The 17,041-nt window shown below is 42.8% G+C and overlaps 16 non-coding genes across 16 annotated transcripts; all 16 read right to left on the bottom strand.

Moving 5' to 3' along the window:
• Nucleotides 1–3,666: 3,666 nt before the first annotated feature.
• trnaf-gaa (transfer RNA phenylalanine (anticodon GAA)) lies at nt 3,667–3,739 on the bottom strand. The gene has a single exon. It is a non-coding gene; the product is annotated as a tRNA-Phe (tRNA).
• Nucleotides 3,740–4,659: 920 nt separating this feature from the next.
• On the bottom strand, nt 4,660–4,731 carry trnaq-uug (transfer RNA glutamine (anticodon UUG)). Its single transcript has one exon. It is a non-coding gene; the product is annotated as a tRNA-Gln (tRNA).
• Nucleotides 4,732–4,868: 137 nt separating this feature from the next.
• On the bottom strand, nt 4,869–4,941 carry trnaf-gaa (transfer RNA phenylalanine (anticodon GAA)). The gene has a single exon. It is a non-coding gene; the product is annotated as a tRNA-Phe (tRNA).
• A 1,576-nt stretch (nt 4,942–6,517) lies between these two features.
• Nucleotides 6,518–6,589, bottom strand: trnaq-uug (transfer RNA glutamine (anticodon UUG)). The gene has a single exon. It is a non-coding gene; the product is annotated as a tRNA-Gln (tRNA).
• Nucleotides 6,590–6,726: 137 nt separating this feature from the next.
• Nucleotides 6,727–6,799, bottom strand: trnaf-gaa (transfer RNA phenylalanine (anticodon GAA)). The gene has a single exon. It is a non-coding gene; the product is annotated as a tRNA-Phe (tRNA).
• Nucleotides 6,800–7,719: 920 nt separating this feature from the next.
• On the bottom strand, nt 7,720–7,791 carry trnaq-uug (transfer RNA glutamine (anticodon UUG)). The gene has a single exon. It is a non-coding gene; the product is annotated as a tRNA-Gln (tRNA).
• Nucleotides 7,792–7,928: 137 nt separating this feature from the next.
• trnaf-gaa (transfer RNA phenylalanine (anticodon GAA)) lies at nt 7,929–8,001 on the bottom strand. Its single transcript has one exon. It is a non-coding gene; the product is annotated as a tRNA-Phe (tRNA).
• Nucleotides 8,002–8,921: 920 nt separating this feature from the next.
• Nucleotides 8,922–8,993, bottom strand: trnaq-uug (transfer RNA glutamine (anticodon UUG)). Its single transcript has one exon. It is a non-coding gene; the product is annotated as a tRNA-Gln (tRNA).
• A 137-nt stretch (nt 8,994–9,130) lies between these two features.
• trnaf-gaa (transfer RNA phenylalanine (anticodon GAA)) lies at nt 9,131–9,203 on the bottom strand. Its single transcript has one exon. It is a non-coding gene; the product is annotated as a tRNA-Phe (tRNA).
• A 1,248-nt stretch (nt 9,204–10,451) lies between these two features.
• trnaq-uug (transfer RNA glutamine (anticodon UUG)) lies at nt 10,452–10,523 on the bottom strand. The gene has a single exon. It is a non-coding gene; the product is annotated as a tRNA-Gln (tRNA).
• A 137-nt stretch (nt 10,524–10,660) lies between these two features.
• On the bottom strand, nt 10,661–10,733 carry trnaf-gaa (transfer RNA phenylalanine (anticodon GAA)). The gene has a single exon. It is a non-coding gene; the product is annotated as a tRNA-Phe (tRNA).
• A 1,248-nt stretch (nt 10,734–11,981) lies between these two features.
• Nucleotides 11,982–12,053, bottom strand: trnaq-uug (transfer RNA glutamine (anticodon UUG)). The gene has a single exon. It is a non-coding gene; the product is annotated as a tRNA-Gln (tRNA).
• A 137-nt stretch (nt 12,054–12,190) lies between these two features.
• On the bottom strand, nt 12,191–12,263 carry trnaf-gaa (transfer RNA phenylalanine (anticodon GAA)). Its single transcript has one exon. It is a non-coding gene; the product is annotated as a tRNA-Phe (tRNA).
• A 920-nt stretch (nt 12,264–13,183) lies between these two features.
• trnaq-uug (transfer RNA glutamine (anticodon UUG)) lies at nt 13,184–13,255 on the bottom strand. The gene has a single exon. It is a non-coding gene; the product is annotated as a tRNA-Gln (tRNA).
• A 138-nt stretch (nt 13,256–13,393) lies between these two features.
• On the bottom strand, nt 13,394–13,466 carry trnaf-gaa (transfer RNA phenylalanine (anticodon GAA)). Its single transcript has one exon. It is a non-coding gene; the product is annotated as a tRNA-Phe (tRNA).
• Nucleotides 13,467–15,042: 1,576 nt separating this feature from the next.
• On the bottom strand, nt 15,043–15,114 carry trnaq-uug (transfer RNA glutamine (anticodon UUG)). The gene has a single exon. It is a non-coding gene; the product is annotated as a tRNA-Gln (tRNA).
• Between the last annotated feature and the right edge of the window lie 1,927 nt (nt 15,115–17,041).

Raw genomic sequence — 17,041 nt, 5'->3', positions numbered from 1 at the left:
AGAGAGAATATACTAGTTTATTGAAATGCTCAGTTTTCCTTTGCCATTTTCAAAGGCAGCCACAAAGAGAGTGCTATCTCTTACAGTTTAACCATAGCATTTATGTATTTTGACTTTTCTGGTTTTTCAGCTAAATCAGCAGCCAGACTGAACATGAATAACATTTGCATGGATAAAAGTCAATTCATTAATCAAGTAGCTATATAGTGCCACATCTCTCTCTTTGTGTCACAATCTTTAATACTAACTGCCTCAAGTATGATATTTAAGCGATTAATTTAAGGCAATGCGTGCTATGTTTCAGGGTAATATTGCCGCGAATTATAAACGACTCTAATCACGTCCTTTCTTCTATTATTTTTCTTATTTTTTCATACATTCTGGTTTGTTACATGTGACCGTGCCCCCTAGTGAACACATTTATGTACATGCAAGTATGCTGGCATGCATTTGTGTGAATTTTATAACATTTGTAAAAACTTAGCTTATATATCAATTGGCTATTGGCTATTAATAAATCCAAGCATTTATGCTAATTATTTAATATCAGTCAAGATTTTTTTTTTTTTTTCATTTATGCCTGTAGCATGGAGCCACCCCATCTACCAACATACACTAGTGGGTTTTGTTGCAAAATTTTGTTTTACCTGCTAGGATTTTCTTATTAGCAATGTTGACACCTCTGCACAAACAGCAAATTCACTGAGAAGAGGAAGTAAAATGTTTGATAGTTATTTATAAATGTAATAAACTGTCAACTTGGCAATAAGCTGTGACTATACATGCAAGCATACAGTATAATCCAGCATCAGTGGAGATAAGGACTTGCCCTTAGCTCACATGGGCCCATGAGAATTTCTTCTTTGGCAGATGGTTTGCTACTTAGTCTTGGCCCTTCACCAACTCTGGACTGCCTGTTCACAACCTGCAAGAAGCTCAAACTTTATGTAGGCTGTCTTTACCCATGGGCCCATCATTGCCCATTAAAACTGTGCAGTGTACATATCTTCCTCTTCTCCACTAAAATGACTGCAGTCATTACAAAAGTATATTGTCAAAGACTTACATGAATTAATGTGTTTCAGAACAATACATTTATTATCAATAATAAAGATCAATGTTAAATTTCCAATAGTGCATAACAACTATTAAATACAATTAACAAAAACCATCATCAAATGCTGTGGTTGGGACTTTTTGGTGCAGAGCACATTTCTAAGGAAGTGCCAAAATTGTTATAAAATCGTGGTGGTTGCAACTTCTGCAATGATAAACATATAGAGATAACAATTGCCCGTGGGTAGTATGGTGGTGCAGCAGGTTGTTTTGGCCCCCTCTTTGTAATTTTTGTGTTTCTTCTTTCTCTGTTTATTGTGTGTTCATGCCATTTCAGGTTTTCAAGTTGCAGTCCATTTCTGGTCCATGCCTGTGCTCCAGTCCACCACTTCCAGTGTTCCCTGTGGCTTATTACTCCCCATCATTGCATAGCTACTTAAGGCATTGGCAGAATGGACTCACACTCACTCTGATAACTTGCTGCCTGTTGACTTTGTTTTACTTTACTGATTGTTTGACTTGCTTGTGAACTTCTTTGTGCATGCTAATTTCTTGACTCTGGTTTGTGTTCTTTCCCTTAGGCTTAGTTTATTAGGAGTTCAATGTCCAAAGCCTCCATGCATAGGGGAAATTAACACTTTTGAGCAAAATGTAACTTCATTTACAGACCATCCTCTCCATGATTGCCATTTCTTTGTAAACCCACTAGTGTTGAACTTGTGTTAATATATCTGGTGCTATGCATGTAATTTCATGTCCATCACAACCTTGCAATAGCTTCCCGATCCAGCCAAGGATTTCAACATGTTCTTTTATCAAAGGCATTCTTAAAGGCTATCTGAAAAAATATATAATATAAACCATATAAAGTATTAAAAGTTTTGGAAGATATTTTTATTAAAAAGTGTTAATTTCCCCTAATTATGGGACACCCTGTTTATAGCTGTTGGAATATTTTGTATATATTAAGTTTCTTTTGTTGCAGCTCCAGTGTCTCTGGTTCAATCCTTAGCTTGGGCTTCTGTCTGTGCCGAGTTTCACATGTTCTCCCGTTGTTTACCTAAGTAAACAACTCCTGGTTTATTGGTTTCCAGAGTCTTTAAAGGTAAAATAAAATGAAAAACACACAGAAAACACAAGAATGAAAAGGAAGGTATTTAGCCGACATTGGAAGACTGCCAGTGACTCAGCTGTTTTCACATCTAGAGGGAGTTCACTAGAATCCATCACCAGGCTTGGGTAGTAATGATAATGATAATGAGTCTTTATTGGCCACATATACATATGCACAGCGAAATTCTTTTCTTCACATACCCCAGCATGTCAGGAAGCTGGGGTCAGTATGCAGGGTCAGCCATGATACAGCGCCCCTGGAGCAGAGAGGGTTAAGGGTTGTAATCCTTAACAGTTGCGTCAAAAAACAAAGTAATCAGATTACAGGTATGTTTTGTAAAAAAAAAAAAAAAGGAAATACTATCAGGATTACACTTTTTTTTCATTTAAAACCACATAAATTAATCTTTTAACATGATATACAGTATAGACAACTGATTGATTATAGTTCTGGTTTTCTCTTGCCAGCCGTGGCTCAAATGAGCAACTTCTTGCTACACGGGCAAATAAATAAAAGAAAAAAGAGGAAAAAGTCCTCTTTTTCCTGGACATGTCCTCTTTTTTGGACCTTAAAATTTTTTAGAAAAAGTCCCGGATTCGACTTTAGTTTCATCATGATGTGCTTATGGTCTAATACTGCATCATGTGTGCGCATGTTTGCAAGCTTTAACAATCTCTGTAATTCCAACCTTCTTGCTCACCAACTATTGGCCAAATTCCTGCCTCCCAACCATTAGCCTGCTCTCAGCGAATGCACAAAGGTGAAGCGCTGTTGTGAACGGCATCAATCACTTGCTTGACAATAGCAGCAAATGACTGTTTGTTTGTCCTGAGTCAAAACAATGCCCATGGCCATATAAGGTCATTTTTAATTTCATGTTATCACATTGCTTTGTATTACTTGGCCATTCAAATGTGTAAATGATGGCAGAAAACACCAAAAAAGGTGTTCTCAGAATATGGTCACCCTAACTTTTGTGATGTAATGTTACCCGCATCAGGTACAGTGATCTTTTATTTATTTATTTATTTTATTAAAACAAATTCAAACAGTGAACATGTTTTTAAGCTTAAAATACATTTACAGTTATTCATTTACATTTATTCATTTAGCAGTCGCTTTTATCCAAAGCGACTTACAAATGAGAAAATACAAGCAAAGCGATATCAAGCAGAGGACAATACAAGTAGTGCTACCATACAAGATCCATTAATTGAGTTCCAAAAGAAGCAAAGTAGAGGTGTGAGAGCCAGAGTATTATTACAGAAACCTCCACAAACTCAGAGCAGGTTCCACCAAGATTTGAACTCAGATCACTGGCTTTAAAGTCCAAAGTGCTAACCGTTACACTATGGAACCAAACAGTCTTAACTGCTGTGATTTTCCCAGCCAATTACTGCCATGTATTGGCCGACCAGCAATTACAGCCTCTGGCATTAAGAAACTACCCCGAAAGGTCAGAGAGTAGGCCGTTGTCATCAAAATATCAACTCGAATGCCGAAACCCGGGATTGAACCAGGGACCTTTAGAGCTTCAGTCTAACGCTCTCCCAACTGAGCTACTTCGGCTGGCCCTTCTGAAGGAGCTTACGTTTTCATGCACAAATTTGGATAAATCTCTCTTGATGAGGTTTTTCTCGGCTACATCCTACATAGAGCAAGCAGGAAGCCGCCACAATCAGAACTCAGGTCTAACCTTACCCCAGCCACGATATTTCAGCCAGTGAGCACATGGGCTTAACTGCATGAAGCACAAGTTTCAGCCTTGGCCGGCATTCATCTTCTAAAGAATTGGTTCCCTCGTCGGTTTTACAATTGTTCGGAACCTGAAAGTCTTTGCAGGTTCCACCGAGATTTGAAATCGGATCGATGGATTCCGTGTCTCCCAGCTGAGTTGTTTTGGGCAAGGCACACAAAATCAGCACTGTATCAAACAAAAATCGGAAACGGTCCATGTACATCTGGACTGGAATTTTGTACTTAGAGCAAGCAGGAACCTGTCACCATCAGTGTTCCAGTCTAACGTTCCCGCAGCCATGTTACTCCAGGAAAAGTGCACATGGTCTCAACTACATGGACCAAAGAATTCAGCCTTGGCCCATGTTTATATTCAACAGAATTGGCCCCAGAGTCATCTTTACAAGAGATCTGAAATGCGATCACTGGATTCAAAGTCTCCAAAGTTGGAATCTCCAAAGTTATTTTGGCCAGTGCACACAAACGCAGTACTGTAAAACAACAAAATGAAACGATCAATGTACGTTATCATTTTGGTGGACTACATCCTGCATAGAACAAGCAGGGAAGCACAAACCTTAGTCTAATGTTGCCCCACAATTGATATTTCAGCCAATATTCTTCTTGCAAAGTAATTATACCATCTGCACATTTTGAGTTGTCTGGGATGTTAAAATTAACTTGGTGCAAACTTAGATTTCAGATGAGGCAACTTGCCTGTTTTATTACGGAAACCTCCACAAACTCAGAGCAGGTTCCACCGAGATTTGAACTCGGATCACTGGATTCAAAGTCCAAAGTGCTAACCATTACACCATGGAACCAGACGATCTTAGCTGCTGTGATTTTCCCAACCAATTACTGCCATGTATTGGCCGACCAGCAATTACAGCCTCTGGCATTAAGAAACTACCCCGAAAGGTCAGAGAGTAGGCCGTTGTCATCAAAATATCAACTCGAATGCCGAAACCCGGGCTTGAACCAGGGACCTTTAGATCTTCAGTCTAACGCTCTCCCAACTGAGCTACTTCGGCTGGCCCTTCTGAAGGAGCTTACGTTTTCATGCACAAATTTGGATAAATCTCTCTTGATGAGGTTTTTCTCGGCTACATCCTACATAGAGCAAGCAGGAAGCCGCCACAATCAGAACTCAGGTCTAACCTTACCCCAGCCACGATATTTCAGCCAGTGAGCACATGGGCTTAACTGCATGAAGCACAAGTTTCAGCCTTGGCCGGCATTCATCTTCTAAAGAATTGGTTCCCTCGTCGGTTTTACAATTGATCGGAACCTGAAAGTCTTTGCAGGTTCCACCGAGATTTGAAATCGGATCGATGGATTCCGTGTCTCCCAGCTGAGTTGTTTTGGGCAAGGCACACAAAATCAGCACTGTATCAAACAAAAATCGGAAACGGTCCATGTACATCTGGACTGGAATTTTGTACTTAGAGCAAGCAGGAACCTGTCACCATCAGTGTTCCAGTTTAACCTTACCCCAGCCACGATATTTCAGCCAGTGAGCACATGGGCTTAACTGCATGAAGCACAAGTTTCAGCCTTGGCCGGCATTCATCTTCTAAAGAATTGGTTCCCTCGTCGGTTTTACAATTGATCGGAACCTGAAAGTCTTTGCAGGTTCCACCGAGATTTGAAATCGGATCGATGGATTCAGTGTCTCCCAGCTGAGTTGTTTTGGGCAAGGCACACAAAATCAGCACTGTATCAAACAAAAATCGGAAACGGTCCATGTACATCTGGACTGGAATTTTGTACTTAGAGCAAGCAGGAACCTGTCACCATCAGTGTTCCAGTTTAACCTTACCCCAGCCACGATATTTCAGCCAGTGAGCACATGGGCTTAACTGCATGAAGCACAAGTTTCAGCCTTGGCCGGCATTCATCTTCTAAAGAATTGGTTCCCTCGTCGGTTTTACAATTGATCGGAACCTGAAAGTCTTTGCAGGTTCCACCGAGATTTGAAATCGGATCGATGGATTCAGTGTCTCCCAGCTGAGTTGTTTTGGGCAAGGCACACAAAATCAGCACTGTATCAAACAAAAATCGGAAACGGTCCATGTACATCTGGACTGGAATTTTGTACTTAGAGCAAGCAGGAACCTGTCACCATCAGTGTTCCAGTCTAACGTTCCCGCAGCCATGTTACTCCAGGAAAAGTGCACATGGTCTCAACTACATGGACCAAAGAATTCAGCCTTGGCCCATGTTTATATTCAACAGAATTGGCCCCAGAGTCATCTTTACAAGAGATCTGAAATGCGATCACTGGATTCAAAGTCTCCAAAGTTGGAATCCCCAAAGTTATTTTGGCCAGTGCACACAAACGCAGTGCTGTAAAACAACAAAATGAAACGATCAATGTACGTTATCATTTTGGTGGACTACATCCTGCATAGAACAAGCAGGGAAGCACAAACCTTAGTCTAATGTTGCCCCACAATTGATATTTCAGCCAATATTCTTCTTGCAAAGTAATTATACCATCTGCACATTTTGAGTTGTCTGGGATGTTAAAATTAACTTGGTGCAAACTTAGATTTCAGATGGGGCAACTTGCCTGTTTTATTACGGAAACCTCCACAAACTCAGAGCAGGTTCCACCGAGATTTGAACTCGGATCACTGGATTCAAAGTCCAAAGTGCTAACCATTACACCATGGAACCAGACGATCTTAGCTGCTGTGATTTTCCCAGCCAATTACTGCCATGTATTGGCCGACCAGCAATTACAGCCTCTGGCATTAAGAAACTACCCCGAAAGGTCAGAGAGTAGGCCGTTGTCATCAAAATATCAACTCGAATGCCGAAACCCGGGATTGAACCAGGGACCTTTAGATCTTCAGTCTAACGCTCTCCCAACTGAGCTACTTCGGCTGGCCCTTCTGAAGGAGCTTACGTTTTCATGCACAAATTTGGATAAATCTCTCTTGATGAGGTTTTTCTCGGCTACATCCTACATAGAGCAAGCAGGAAGCTGCCACAATCAGAACTCAGGTCTAACCTTACCCCAGCCACGATATTTCAGCCAGTGAGCACATGGGCTTAACTGCATGAAGCACAAGTTTCAGCCTTGGCCGGCATTCATCTTCTAAAGAATTGGTTCCCTCGTCGGTTTTACAATTGATCGGAACCTTAAAGTCTTTGCAGGTTCCACCGAGATTTGAAATCGGATCGATGGATTCAGTGTCTCCCAGCTGAGTTGTTTTGGGCAAGGCACACAAAATCAGCACTGTATCAAACAAAAATCAGAAACGGTCCATCTACATCTGGACTGGAATTTTGTACTTAGAGCAAGCAGGAACCTGTCACCATCAGTGTTCCAGTCTAACGTTCCCGCAGCCATGTTACTCCAGGAAAAGTGCACATGGTCTCAACTACATGGACCAAAGAATTCAGCCTTGGCCCATGTTTATATTCAACAGAATTGGCCCCAGAGTCATCTTTACAAGAGATCTGAAATGCGATCACCGAATTCAAAGTCTCCAAAGTTGGAATCCCCAAAGTTATTTTGGCCAGTGCACACAAACGCAGTACTGTAAAACAACAAAATGAAACGATCAATGTACGTTATCATTTTGGTGGACTACATCCTGCATAGAACAAGCAGGGAAGCACAAACCTTAGTCTAATGTTGCCCCACAATTGATATTTCAGCCAATATTCTTCTTGCAAAGTAATTATACCATCTGCACATTTTGAGTTGTCTGGGATGTTAAAATTAACTTGGTGCAAACTTAGATTTCAGATGGGGCAACTTGCCTGTTTTATTACGGAAACCTCCACAAACTCAGAGCAGGTTCCACCGAGATTTGAACTCGGATCACTGGATTCAAAGTCCAAAGTGCTAACCATTACACCATGGAACCAGACGATCATAGCTGCTGTGATTTTCCCAGCCAATTACTGCCATGTATTGGCCGACCAGCAATTACAGCCTCCGGCATTAAGAAACTACCCCGAAAGGTCAGAGAGTAGGCCGTTGTCATCAAAATATCAACTCGAATGCCGAAACCCGGGATTGAACCAGGGACCTTTAGATCTTCAGTCTAACGCTCTCCCAACTGAGCTACTTCGGCTGGCCCTTCTGAAGGAGCTTAAGTTTTCATGCACAAATTTGGATAAATCTCTCTTGATGAGGTTTTTCTCGGCTACATCCTACATAGAGCAAGCAGGAAGCTGCCACAATCAGAACTCAGGTCTAACCTTACCCCAGCCACGATATTTCAGCCAGTGAGCACATGGGCTTAACTGCATGAAGCACAAGTTTCAGCCTTGGCCGGCATTCATCTTCTAAAGAATTGGTTCCCTCGTCGGTTTTACAATTGATCGGAACCTTAAAGTCTTTGCAGGTTCCACCGAGATTTGAAATCGGATCGATGGATTCAGTGTCTCCCAGCTGAGTTGTTTTGGGCAAGGCACACAAAATCAGCACTGTATCAAACAAAAATCAGAAACGGTCCATGTACATCTGGACTGGAATTTTGTACTTAGAGCAAGCAGGAACCTGTCACCATCAGTGTTCCAGTCTAACGTTCCCGCAGCCATGTTACTCCAGGAAAAGTGCACATGGTCTCAACTACATGGACCAAAGAATTCAGCCTTGGCCCATGTTTATATTCAACAGAATTGGCCCCAGAGTCATCTTTACAAGAGATCTGAAATGCGATCACTGAATTCAAAGTCTCCAAAGTTGGAATCCCCAAAGTTATTTTGGCCAGTGCACACAAACGCAGTACTGTAAAACAACAAAATGAAACGATCAATGTACGTTATCATTTTGGTGGACTACATCCTGCATAGAACAAGCAGGGAAGCACAAACCTTAGTCTAATGTTGCCCCACAATTGATATTTCAGCCAATATTCTTCTTGCAAAGTAATTATACCATCTGCACATTTTGAGTTGTCTGGGATGTTAAAATTAACTTGGTGCAAACTTAGATTTCAGATGGGGCAACTTGCCTGTTTTATTACGGAAACCTCTACAAACTCAGAGCAGGTTCCACCGAGATTTGAACTCGGATCACTGGATTCAAAGTCCAAAGTGCTAACCATTACACCATGGAACCAGACGATCTTAGCTGCTGTGATTTTCCCAGCCAATTACTGCCATGTATTGGCCGACCAGCAATTACAGCCTCTGGCATTAAGAAACTACCCCGAAAGGTCAGAGAGTAGGCCGTTGTCATCAAAATATCAACTCGAATGCCGAAACCCGGGATTGAACCAGGGACCTTTAGATCTTCAGTCTAACGCTCTCCCAACTGAGCTACTTCGGCTGGCCCTTCTGAAGGAGCTTACGTTTTCATGCACAAATTTGGATAAATCTCTCTTGATGAGGTTTTTCTCGGCTACATCCTACATAGAGCAAGCAGGAAGCCGCCACAATCAGAACTCAGGTCTAACCTTACCCCAGCCACGATATTTCAGCCAGTGAGCACATGGGCTTAACTGCATGAAGCACAAGTTTCAGCCTTGGCCGGCATTCATCTTCTAAAGAATTGGTTCCCTCGTCGGTTTTACAATTGATCGGAACCTGAAAGTCTTTGCAGGTTCCACCGAGATTTGAAATCGGATCGATGGATTCAGTGTCTCCCAGCTGAGTTGTTTTGGGCAAGGCACACAAAATCAGCACTGTATCAAACAAAAATCGGAAACGGTCCATGTACATCTGGACTGGAATTTTGTACTTAGAGCAAGCAGGAACCTGTCACCATCAGTGTTCCAGTTTAACCTTACCCCAGCCACGATATTTCAGCCAGTGAGCACATGGGCTTAACTGCATGAAGCACAAGTTTCAGCCTTGGCCGGCATTCATCTTCTAAAGAATTGGTTCCCTCATCGGTTTTACAATTGATCGGAACCTTAAAGTCTTTGCAGGTTCCACCGAGATTTGAAATCGGATCGATGGATTCAGTGTCTCCCAGCTGAGTTGTTTTGGGCAAGGCACACAAAATCAGCACTGTATCAAACAAAAATCAGAAACGGTCCATGTACATCTGGACTGGAATTTTGTACTTAGAGCAAGCAGGAACCTGTCACCATCAGTGTTCCAGTCTAACGTTCCCGCAGCCATGTTACTCCAGGAAAAGTGCACATGGTCTCAACTACATGGACCAAAGAATTCAGCCTTGGCCCATGTTTATATTCAACAGAATTGGCCCCAGAGTCATCTTTACAAGAGATCTGAAATGCGATCACTGGATTCAAAGTCTCCAAAGTTGGAATCCCCAAAGTTATTTTGGCCAGTGCACACAAACGCAGTGCTGTAAAACAACAAAATGAAACGATCAATGTACGTTATCATTTTGGTGGACTACATCCTGCATAGAACAAGCAGGGAAGCACAAACCTTAGTCTAATGTTGCCCCACAATTGATATTTCAGCCAATATTCTTCTTGCAAAGTAATTATACCATCTGCACATTTTGAGTTGTCTGGGATGTTAAAATTAACTTGGTGCAAACTTAGATTTCAGATGGGGCAACTTGCCTGTTTTATTACGGAAACCTCCACAAACTCAGAGCAGGTTCCACCGAGATTTGAACTCGGATCACTGGATTCAAAGTCCAAAGTGCTAACCATTACACCATGGAACCAGACGATCTTAGCTGCTGTGATTTTCCCAGCCAATTACTGCCATGTATTGGCCGACCAGCAATTACAGCCTCTGGCATTAAGAAACTACCCCGAAAGGTCAGAGAGTAGGCCGTTGTCATCAAAATATCAACTCGAATGCCGAAACCCGGGATTGAACCAGGGACCTTTAGATCTTCAGTCTAACGCTCTCCCAACTGAGCTACTTCGGCTGGCCCTTCTGAAGGAGCTTACGTTTTCATGCACAAATTTGGATAAATCTCTCTTGATGAGGTTTTTCTCGGCTACATCCTACATAGAGCAAGCAGGAAGCCGCCACAATCAGAACTCAGGTCTAACCTTACCCCAGCCACGATATTTCAGCCAGTGAGCACATGGGCTTAACTGCATGAAGCACAAGTTTCAGCCTTGGCCGGCATTCATCTTCTAAAGAATTGGTTCCCTCGTCGGTTTTACAATTGATCGGAACCTGAAAGTCTTTGCAGGTTCCACCGAGATTTGAAATCGGATCGATGGATTCAGTGTCTCCCAGCTGAGTTGTTTTGGGCAAGGCACACAAAATCAGCACTGTATCAAACAAAAATCGGAAACGGTCCATGTACATCTGGACTGGAATTTTGTACTTAGAGCAAGCAGGAACCTGTCACCATCAGTGTTCCAGTTTAACCTTACCCCAGCCACGATATTTCAGCCAGTGAGCACATGGGCTTAACTGCATGAAGCACAAGTTTCAGCCTTGGCCGGCATTCATCTTCTAAAGAATTGGTTCCCTCGTCGGTTTTACAATTGATCGGAACCTGAAAGTCTTTGCAGGTTCCACCGAGATTTGAAATCGGATCGATGGATTCCGTGTCTCCCAGCTGAGTTGTTTTGGGCAAGGCACACAAAATCAGCACTGTATCAAACAAAAATCGGAAACGGTCCATGTACATCTGGACTGGAATTTTGTACTTAGAGCAAGCAGGAACCTGTCACCATCAGTGTTCCAGTCTAACGTTCCCGCAGCCATGTTACTCCAGGAAAAGTGCACATGGTCTCAACTACATGGACCAAAGAATTCAGCCTTGGCCCATGTTTATATTCAACAGAATTGGCCCCAGAGTCATCTTTACAAGAGATCTGAAATGCGATCACTGGATTCAAAGTCTCCAAAGTTGGAATCCCCAAAGTTATTTTGGCCAGTGCACACAAACGCAGTGCTGTAAAACAACAAAATGAAACGATCAATGTACGTTATCATTTTGGTGGACTACATCCTGCATAGAACAAGCAGGGAAGCACAAACCTTAGTCTAATGTTGCCCCACAATTGATATTTCAGCCAATATTCTTCTTGCAAAGTAATTATACCATCTGCACATTTTGAGTTGTCTGGGATGTTAAAATTAACTTGGTGCAAACTTAGATTTCAGATGGGGCAACTTGCCTGTTTTATTACGGAAACCTCCACAAACTCAGAGCAGGTTCCACCGAGATTTGAACTCGGATCACTGGATTCAAAGTCCAAAGTGCTAACCATTACACCATGGAACCAGACGATCTTAGCTGCTGTGATTTTCCCAGCCAATTACTGCCATGTATTGGCCGACCAGCAATTACAGCCTCTGGCATTAAGAAACTACCCCGAAAGGTCAGAGAGTAGGCCGTTGTCATCAAAATATCAACTCGAATGCCGAAACCCGGGATTGAACCAGGGACCTTTAGATCTTCAGTCTAACGCTCTCCCAACTGAGCTACTTCGGCTGGCCCTTCTGAAGGAGCTTACGTTTTCATGCACAAATTTGGATAAATCTCTCTTGATGAGGTTTTTCTCGGCTACATCCTACATAGAGCAAGCAGGAAGCCGCCACAATCAGAACTCAGGTCTAACCTTACCCCAGCCACGATATTTCAGCCAGTGAGCACATGGGCTTAACTGCATGAAGCACAAGTTTCAGCCTTGGCCGGCATTCATCTTCTAAAGAATTGGTTCCCTCGTCGGTTTTACAATTGATCGGAACCTTAAAGTCTTTGCAGGTTCCACCGAGATTTGAAATCGGATCGATGGATTCAGTGTCTCCCAGCTGAGTTGTTTTGGGCAAGGCACACAAAATCAGCACTGTATCAAACAAAAATCGGAAACGGTCCATGTACATCTGGACTGGAATTTTGTACTTAGAGCAAGCAGGAACCTGTCACCATCAGTGTTCCAGTCTAACGTTCCCGCAGCCATGTTACTTCAGGAAAAGTGCACATGGTCTCAACTACATGGACCAAAGAATTCAGCCTTGGCCCATGTTTATATTCAACAGAATTGGCCCCAGAGTCATCTTTACAAGAGATCTGAAATGCGATCACTGGATTCAAAGTCTCCAAAGTTGGAATCTCCAAAGTTATTTTGGCCAGTGCACACAAACGCAGTACTGTAAAACAACAAAATGAAACGATCAATGTACGTTATCATTTTGGTGGACTACATCCTGCATAGAACAAGCAGGGAAGCACAAACCTTAGTCTAATGTTGCCCCACAATTGATATTTCAGCCAATATTCTTCTTGCAAAGTAATTATACCATCTGCACATTTTGAGTTGTCTGGGATGTTAAAATTAACTTGGTGCAAACTTAGATTTCAGATGGGGCAACTTGCCTGTTTTATTACGGAAACCTCCACAAACTCAGAGCAGGTTCCACCGAGATTTGAACTCGGATCACTGGATTCAAAGTCCAAAGTGCTAACCATTACACCATGGAACCAGACGAGCTTAGCTGCTGTGATTTTCCCAGCCAATTACTGCCATGTATTGGCCGACCAGCAATTACAGCCTCTGGCATTAAGAAACTACCCCGACAGGTCAGAGAGTAGGCCGTTGTCATCAAAAGTTTCAACTCGAATGCCGAAACCCGGGATTGAACCAGGGACCTTTAGATCTTCAGTCTAACGCTCTCCCAACTGAGCTACTTCGGCTGGCTCTTCTGAAGGAGCTTACGTTTTCATGCACAAATTTGGATAAATCTCTCTTGATGAGGTTTTTCTCGGCTACATCCTACATAGAGCAAGCAGGAAGCCGCCACAATCAGAACTCAGGTCTAACCTTACCCCAGCCACGATATTTCAGCCAGTGAGCACATGGGCTTAACTGCATGAAGCACAAGTTTCAGCCTTGGCCGGCATTCATCTTCTAAAGAATTGGTTCCCTCGTCGGTTTTACAATTGTTCGGAACCTGAAAGTCTTTGCAGGTTCCACCGAGATTTGAAATCGGATCGATGGATTCCGTGTCTCCCAGCTGAGTTGTTTTGGGCAAGGCACACAAAATCAGCACTGTATCAAACAAAAATCGGAAACGGTCCATGTACATCTGGACTGGAATTTTGTACTTAGAGCAAGCAGGAACCTGTCACCATCAGTGTTCCAGTCTAACCTTACCCCAGCCACGATATTTCAGCCAGTGAGCACATGGGCTTAACTGCATGAAGCACAAGTTTCAGCCTTGGCCGGCATTCATCTTCTAAAGAATTGGTTCCCTCGTCGGTTTTACAATTGTTCGGAACCTGAAAGTCTTTGCAGGTTCCACCGAGATTTGAAATCGGATCGATGGATTCCGTGTCTCCCAGCTGAGTTGTTTTGGGCAAGGCACACAAAATCAGCACTGTATCAAACAAAAATCGGAAACGGTCCATGTACATCTGGACTGGAATTTTGTACTTAGAGCAAGCAGGAACCTGTCACCATCAGTGTTCCAGTCTAACCTTACCCCAGCCACGATATTTCAGCCAGTGAGCACATGGGCTTAACTGCATGAAGCACAAGTTTCAGCCTTGGCCGGCATTCATCTTCTAAAGAATTGGTTCCCTCGTCGGTTTTACAATTGTTCGGAACCTGAAAGTCTTTGCAGGTTCCACCGAGATTTGAAATCGGATCGATGGATTCCGTGTCTCCCAGCTGAGTTGTTTTGGGCAAGGCACACAAAATCAGCACTGTATCAAACAAAAATCGGAAACGGTCCATGTACATCTGGACTGGAATTTTGTACTTAGAGCAAGCAGGAACCTGTCACCATCAGTGTTCCAGTCTAACGTTCCCGCAGCCATGTTACTTCAGGAAAAGTGCACATGGTCTCAACTACATGGACCAAAGAATTCAGCCTTGGCCCATGTTTATATTCAACAGAATTGGCCCCAGAGTCATCTTTACAAGAGATCTGAAATGCGATCACTGAATTCAAAGTCTCCAAAGTTGGAATCCCCAAAGTTATTTTGGCCAGTGCACACAAACGCAGTACTGTAAAACAACAAAATGAAACGATCAATGTACGTTATCATTTTGGTGGACTACATCCTGCATAGAACAAGCAGGGAAGCACAAACCTTAGTCTAATGTTGCCCCACAATTGATATTTCAGCCAATATTCTTCTTGCAAAGTAATTATACCATCTGCACATTTTGAGTTGTCTGGGATGTTAAAATTAACTTGGTGCAAACTTAGATTTCAGATGGGGCAACTTGCCTGTTTTATTACAGAAACCTCCACAAACTCAGAGCAGGTTCCACCGATATTTGAACTCGGATCACTGGATTCAAAGTCCAAAGTGCTAACCATTACACCATGGAACCATACAATCTTAACTGCTGTGATTTTCCCAGCCAATTACTGCCATGTATTGGCCGACCAGCAATTACAGCCTCTGGCATTAAGAAACTACCCCGAAAGGTCAGAGAGTAGGCCGGTGTCATCAAGATATCAACTCGAATGCCGAAACCCGAGATTGGGTTCATTTATTGTTAATGAAAAACTCTGCGCGCACTTACACGAAAAACTGAAAGCCCCCTCTCTATGTTCCTTCGGCGCACTTCCGCACCTGTGCGAGTAGAGATGCGCACACACACATAGCCTCGCACTTTAAAAGACAAACCCACAACCAGGAAGAAAAATTTATCTCTCTTCCTGTTCTCGCTGCTGCCACTATATGCTCTCGTGAGAACACGGACTTTGACTCTGTTTCGTCTAGTAATAGTGAGTATAGCCTTTAAATTGCCACAAATAAAGAAATTACCTATGATTGAATTAAACGTGTCAAATGTTGTTTATGCCATTTTGCTGGATACTGGTGCTACTATGTTATCAATTGGAAAAGACTACACTGGGCCTTTAACCCTGTCTTTTGTGAGCTCTGTGGGTATTGAGGGATAGTGACTGAGCAGTATGTAACACCACCGTAGTTTGTACATCCATGTTTGGATCCGGAATTAGTTTTTCAACATCAATTTGTTAACATGCCAGAGTGTCCTTTCAATCTCTTAGGCAGAGACCTTATGAGTAAGTTGCATCTCACTCTCGCTTTCTCTGGCTCTAAATTAGTGGTTTCTACATCTCTGCTTTCTGAAACCGCAGTTAACCACCCAAAATCATCTGTATAATGTGTTTCACTCTCTTTGTTTTCTCATTATAAGTCACCAGGTCCGAGGCTGAGTTGCCTGCCAGATTCTCTTTGGGCTGACCACAAGGACCTGGTCTATCTGTGCTTTGTATTCCATATCAGGCTAAATTGAAACATTCTAATCCTGTTTATGTAAAACAATATCCACTCTCTGAATCTAAAGCCTATGGTATTGATGTTATTGTAAATTCATTATTCCAACAAGGCGTATTAAAACCCTGTGTCAGTCCTTACAGGTGTATACCTGTTCATCCTGTTCCAAAACCAGATGGAACTTGGAGATTCACGCAGGACTTATTTAGGATTAATGAGATTGTCATCTTTGTTTCACCTGATGTATCTACTATCACTCTAATTCAATCACACCATGCATGGTTCAGCGTGGTGGAGTTCTGCATTTTTTTATTTGTTCCATGGCAGAAGAGACGCAGTAGCTGCTTGCTTTCACACATCGGGGATGCCAGCTACATCGACTCACTAGCTGTCTTCTCACAAGTGGTCAGAGACTCATTACAAGATCTAAAGATAGCGGATGACTCCTGTGTCCTGCAGTATGCAGACGATCTACTCATCTTGGAAACAGAAGAGGGCTGATGAACTGTAACCTGTCATCTCTTACAGCAGTTGGCTGTGAAGGGTTTCAAGGTGTCCAGAACCAAACTACAGCTCGGTAAAACTGAAGTCAAGTATCTAGACTTCCTTCTTTCTAAAGGACAACGACGGCTCTCTGATGATCGTATAACTGTGGTCAAAACATCTCAGCTACCTGCAACCAAACAAGCAGTTCTAGCTCCTGATTGCTCTTATTATGACAAGCAGCTGAAGGCCGTGGTGGAACATTCTGATTCTCTGTTGTCACCTGTCATACACACCCGAGACTGTGGCGGCCTTCGAACATCTCAAAACAGCATTGTTTTCTGCTCCCGCATTGGGGCTGCCTGATTACAACAAACATTTCTGTCTCTACACCCATGAACACTCAGGTGTGGCCTAAACATTGGACACCGTAGCTGCTGGACTCCCTGCGTGTCTGCGTGCAGTGGCTGCCAGCGCTCTTCTCGTCATGGATGCCGAACGATTGGTATTGTCTCATCCTTTGGTTT

This window comes from Ictalurus furcatus, chromosome 10, assembly GCF_023375685.1.
Source record: "Ictalurus furcatus strain D&B chromosome 10, Billie_1.0, whole genome shotgun sequence".
Classification (NCBI taxonomy): Eukaryota; Metazoa; Chordata; class Actinopteri; order Siluriformes; family Ictaluridae; genus Ictalurus; species Ictalurus furcatus.
This window is presented reverse-complemented; position numbering and strand designations above follow the sequence as displayed.